Source organism: Necator americanus, chromosome II (assembly GCF_031761385.1).
Source record: "Necator americanus strain Aroian chromosome II, whole genome shotgun sequence".
Lineage (NCBI taxonomy): Eukaryota > Metazoa > Nematoda > Chromadorea > Rhabditida > Ancylostomatidae > Necator > Necator americanus.
The window spans coordinates 15,908,414-15,914,906 of record NC_087372.1 but is presented as its reverse complement, the minus strand read 5'-3'; positions in this window follow the sequence as shown (position 1 = coordinate 15,914,906).

Genomic DNA, 6,493 nt, shown 5'->3' with positions numbered 1-6,493 from the left:
GATGGGGACTAGGGCTAAAAAAGCCGCTCGAATTCATGGATGCGTTTAGAAATGGAGAGATCTCACTGGCCGAAGAAATGTGGCAACACTTCAAGTGCTCTTACTTTCCAGAAACTACAGAATAATGATCCCATAAAAAAGAAAGCCTAGTCCAATACTTTTTTTATTTCACTCAAGTCAATGTATCATCAACGATTCTATTTGCAAGACCCAAGGTTAGTTTCTTGAATATCATTTGGAAAATGTGAGAATTCACAAAGGAAAGTTAAGAAACAATTAGACGAAAAGTGACTGAACTACAAATGAAACATGAACCCGTTCTTTTTGTTTTCAGGAAGAGGTCAAAGTTACGAGGGCAATTTCAAGGAAACAGTGATGTAGCTGCTTTATTGTCAGGGAGTCATATCAGGTTTTACGAAATGGTTCTGGGTAGAACAAGCTGAATAGGATGACAATTTATGTACCTGTGCAGGAACGCCATCTTCCAAAATTGGGGTTTCGACACGTACAGTATGGTCGTACAGTATGCACTAATTCAGGTGATTTTACAAAAGCTAGGTTTTATTATTTTTCTTGTGAGGATTTTTTATCAAAATAAATTTCTATTTTTACTCCTTTCAGACTCTTTTATTCATTCATTAATTTCCTGTAACTATGTCACTAATTTAGTTTTGATATGAGCAAGAATTCTTTTAAAATAATGTAAGTTCCACGCAAATCCTGTTTCCGAACTAAGGTGAATTTTTAGTAGACAATATGTTGTTGATCGGATAACAAAATCAATTTATCCGATGCTATATTTCCGATAGCAAAATAATAAAATGCCCTAGAAGTAAAAAGAAAAAAACTAAACATCCTTTTTTTCGGTCAATCTGGCTCTCTAGCACGCAACCGAAACAATTTCCTAGGAAGTGTTGGAAGTTACAAGTGTAGTTTCTAATTGTAAAAAAAAATGTGACTAAATCTCTCGCGGTCTAAAATTTCCTTCTAAACCTAGATGAATTTCCTCTGTGCCTTTGAAATCTGGAATTGACTTAGAAGTCACGAGTCCGTGAATAATAGACATTAAAAAAGGACTGATTCAACTACAGGGTCGTTTCTGCAAAGTTTTTAGATGGCTTGAAGAACTGAAACACACCTTTCCCAATATAGAAAATAACATGGAGATTTTTGCATCTGGATGACATTTTCAGAAGATTTTCATTCGTTTGCATTGGCGCTTATGAAAAAACTAACAGAAACATCTGCTGAATCTGGAACTCTGCCGGCGAACACCCCATTGGCAGTAACTGATATCGCTTCTCCAGATGAATTTTGAGCGTTCTTCTGAATTTCAAACTCATTTTTGCCGGATTTGTGCTGTGATCTGAAATTTTGCTTGAGTCATCTGGGCCTTTCAGCTTGCAGCCCAAATCTATCAAATCAATCAGAAATCATATTGCGTTTTTTGAGCTTTGGTACCACTTTTGGCATGTTAGATATCATTTCATCTTAGAATTTCTTACGCCACCATATCACTGCTTTTGATTTTTACCTTCTTTCCTCTTGAGTTGCTGTCTGAACATTTTCTTGCAAATGCTTCCAATAGAACGGTATTTATGTATTTATTAAAATATACCAAAATGTGTGTGATGCATAGAAGAAGGGAGATGCAGAATGTTTCTCCGCGTAAGATTTCTAGAGCAAGCCTGTCAAGTTTTTAGTAAGCCAAAGCTTAAGCGCCACTCTTGACTACACTTTTTAGAAGCCCCTGCTTCGAGTATTTGGCAGACTTGACGCAATTTTGAGCAGCTTTCCTAAATTAGAAGTCGCGAAAGTGCTGAGGTTCGTTGTTTGTGTATGTGTTATGTTTACCGCAGCGTTCGTTCGGGAAAAAGTACTCCTCATGCAAAATAAGTTCTTTAGTGACAGTTGTAACTCACTTTCTTCGAAGCCTTCGTTCGTGGTGGCCGAAAAGTACGCGCTGTGCTGTGCGCGTTTTATGCAGTCCGTTGTGACAAAACGAAGTTAATGACTTCGTTGCAATTCGTCAAAAAACAGCAGCAGAGCAGAGCTCGACGAACCATAAAGCACGCAAAATAACTACGTAACATTAAGATGGGCTTTCTTCTAAAATGATCGCATTTGAAACATTATGATCCTCTCCTGCAAAACAGAAGCGACACATTTTTATGGGCCTCTTTCGAATTGAACTACTCGAACTCTGCTAAACATTACTGCAAGGTAATGTTGTCCACAAAACTCTTATCCAGTAACGATCCCTGGTGCGAAAGAATGGATCAGTCATTGGTGGTGTTCTGAGCACGAAATGCACCGAAACAGCTGCTTGATTGGTTTTCATGATAGATAGTGAGAATGAAGACAAGAAGGCGTCGAAGAAGGTGGAACGCCCGGACGTGTGGAAATCACCAGGATTGTCATCTGTAATGGAGTGCCGTCGGAAAAACTCCGGATATCCCCTTGCCAGTGTCAGCAAGTATGCGAAAAGTCAGGATTCACTTATTCCATCATCATGGTATTGTTATATCTCTTCCTTCATTTTCTATATTGGCTGCTCAATAAATTTGCGATAAACCCATGTTCCCTCTCTTTCTCCTCATTCCATTACTGTTGTGCTGGTTTTAAAAAAAAGAAACGGAGAAGATAAGCGATAGTAACGACAAATAAAAAATAATAAATAATAGGCAATGACCGTGAAATTGAGCGAGAATGAGTTACCAACTAATAAATATAGACCGTTATTTGAAGCAATAATTTTACCCCTCTATAAAAAATTAAGAAGAATTCGAGAGTTGACTGTTTTCTTGAACTAGTGTGTGCTTTCCAAATCGGACTAATACGTATACCTATGCGCAAAGGAATGATCAAAAAAAAAAATAAAATTAAAAATAAAATTAGAATGTGATCAAATAGAGAACTTCACTATTACTTATATTACTAATAATGGTTCCTTGCATGAAAACGCAGCACTTCAATTTTTACGAGAAATTCCGGATGGAATGGTTCCATCCATAGCATCTAGTTCAGTGTGTACCTGTTCTTCTTTTCCTTGTAACTTTTCCCCTTTCAACTGAAAGATACTTAGAAGAAAACTAGTTGAACTAAACTGAATCGCACTACTTAAGTATGATTTTTTAAATGATGTAGTGGAATAATATAATACTTTTGCACAAAAAAATAATAATTTAGATAGCTTTTTAAAAAAAAACAATGTAATATTTTTTTAGCAAACCGTTCTAGTCAGGTTCACAGTTATAGACTTAGCATGCTAGTATGCTTCATAATTTGATATTTAGTCTCGCATATCTGTAGACGATTCTTAAGTATTTTTACTGTTGTGTTCAGTCAGGCGTAAAACATTTTTCTCAAAAATAATTGTTGATTTTGATCAAAATCCACAGAAGTGCGAGAGAACTTCAGGAGAAGAGAAAACGGAAATTAGCGGTTTCTACGGAATATTCTTCTTACAAAACTAGAGAGTTCATTCATCTCCACAATTCTTTCTTGTCTGCTCATTTTTATCATTTATTTAATTTACACTGACGATTGGATACAGTAGATTGATGAACATGTACCATCTCTTAATTTCCATATATTAACAACAGCTGGTTTCATCATCACCGAGGATTCAGTTACAGCTGGAAATTACAACACTATGTACAAACATGTAAACAAATAAACAAAGCAAATCACAAACATTTATCATTACTTACTCATTACTGTCATTTATTTACAAGAAACAATCTCAGTCACACAACTTCTGTATTCGCTAAAAAAAAATGAAAGGAGTGACGATCCAACCTCGGAAGAACATACAACACGCCCCTTGTTTTGGATATCATGTGCATATTTAGCAAGTCAAACTGCAAAAAACACACGACCTTGGAATTTGATGGTGAGAATTTTTATACGCTAAAGGCTAAATGCTAAAAGATTAACTGTTTAAATAAGTACAAGATTTTGAGGTATCCTTGATATTTACGAAATGCTGTTTTTCTACATTTTCACGTAAAGTGAATTCGTGCGTTTATTCCGTGGATATTCTAAAGTGAAGATAAAAAGTCTCGAAACTTCTAGAGCATTACAGCCCTTAATAGAAGCTCTGGATATCAGAAGTCGTGCAAGATTTTTTTCTGCGAGTCGAACTTGAAGATGTTTGCATGAATTTTCAGACAAAGATAAAAGGGATAAAAAACATAGAACATCTGGCGTTAATCAATCCGCTTGGGACGCGACAATACGAGTTTTCAGACATGCCAAGGTGTTCACTCAATATCATTGTGAGAACCAAAAAGAACTCTTGTCATCCTCAGTATAGTTGTGCCAGTAGCTGGATGAAGAATTCTGTTGGCAGACGTGCTCGGCTCGCTCCCTTCCGCACTGCCACACCCTGTTGAGGTCAGGTTATTCCAGACACCTCCAAATATAGAAAAGTGCATGAGAATGAGCATTTGTTGTGTTTCAAAGGGAAGTCCGCTGATTCTTTTTGACGAATCACATCGGTCGACATGGCTTTCCATGGAAATTCCATGATTACCGGTGTAAGGTGAACTCGTAACGCCTTTAATTACTCAGGATCTTGGAATTTCAGTTTACCGAATTCGAACGTGCACGTGTGAGTAACCAACCAGAATATGATACGTCTTTTTTAGATTTGTAGAGTGCGGGTTTTCAGTGAAAGAATCACGAATCAGGAACTAGAAGAACGTTTGTGCAGAATTTCGCACCTAATTTGAGGCTACGATTGAAAACCTGCGAGAAAATCCGCTTCGCCGTTCCTAAATTTTCTAGTGATCGCTGATATGCCTACTCGAACTTAATTAATCCACAAAATCCTTTTTTTAGTGATAAATAAACGAAGGTTTCTTCTCGAGAAGACTATTTTTACGAAAGGATTCTTCCTCACGAAGTGCTCAGCTGCGTGAAGGAAACTCGGAGCATTGTATAGAACTCTGCGGATTCGCATGCGTTATTCTTTTTTAGTTCGTCTGCACTCGTTTTACCTCTCACTTTATATCTCTCTGAGCTAAAATAGGGGCAAAAAATTTTTGCAAGTAACAAAATTGCTGTTTGCTAAAAATTTCAATTCGGGGTCTTACTCAAGGTGTAATTTCTACACCCTACCTTCGTGTTTTCAAATTTTTTCTCCGTCTGAAAGCGAAGATGAACTTAGTATACGATCCAGTCGATATTAATTAGGTAAGCACTGCAATGACTCTTTTCTTTATTCCTGATCTCGTCTGGTCAGTTTTCTGTCCCTCGTTTAGTGTTTCACCTCATCGAGTACGTTCTTGTTTCTCGTCATCTCGAATATCAACTTTCTACATGTAATTAGCCTCGTTCGATAAGAAAATTCCGTTTTCTTCTTGACACGCTTTTTCTTACTCGCTCAACTTCACATATGTGCTTACTGTGTTAATTATTCAACAAACAAATCCGACTACGCTTTTAGAACCTTTTAATGCACAGCATTTTTCACACAAAAATCTTGATTCCTCGCCCTCAGGTTGAAGAAAGATAAATAAAAGTGCACGTTTTTATACAGCAAATTAGCCGGTTTCTTGAGCTGATTGAAATTAAAAAAGTGGAAACTAAGGAAACCTGATTGAATGAAAAGAGATTGGAAAATGTTCTGGAAAGTTTTATTCAATCAGATGAGTTCATGCTCACCTTAGCTAACGGAAGGTCACAAAACTCCAACAACAATTCAGCAGCAGATTCGCGCCAACAAATTCCAAAATTACGTTTTTTTAAGCCGCGTCGTAATTATTCGAGATCTGCGATTTCCATGATAAGTTCTGTTAGACCGTGACTAATGTGACAAAAAGCTACCATACGATAAAATATTTTCCAAAAAATCTAGCGTAGTGGCGATAGGTTCCGTTGACTCAGCGAGGTCAATGGCTCGATACAGCGCAAGTCCAACTAGTAGATTCATGTCTTCCGGAGTCGATTTACTGGTTCCAGAGTTTTCTGCCTAAAATTCCTATTCTTGGCCCAAAAGTGTGTCGTTTTGCTTACGATTTGAACATTCTCTTCTCAACGTGTCGACGTTAGCGCAACCTGAGCAAAGACAATTCCTAAGTATCACAGGCAAACCCCTTGTGTTCTACCCACAGTGTTTGTGAACCGATGCTAGATACTCACTCCGAGTAGCGAGTATCACCCGTGCGAAGGATAGTTATCAGATTCGGTCCGGGACCGCACGTATTCCACATCTCTCCTGAGAAAAATGTATGCTAGCACTACTATTCCAAGAAATAAAATTGGTTTAGAACACAATCACTTCGTCTTATTTTCAGTGGATAATTTATGAGTTTAACTTAGAATTGAATTTTGCAAAAAAAAAGAAACAACTAAGATTCTCTGGATATAATTTTTTACGTGACCCCTAAATTATCCTTTTGCTATGAAGCCTGGATAAAAGATGTTCTTTTTAATGTGTTGATCGTAGCTTCAAAATTCTTAATACTGAACCTTATGGCAGTGGTAC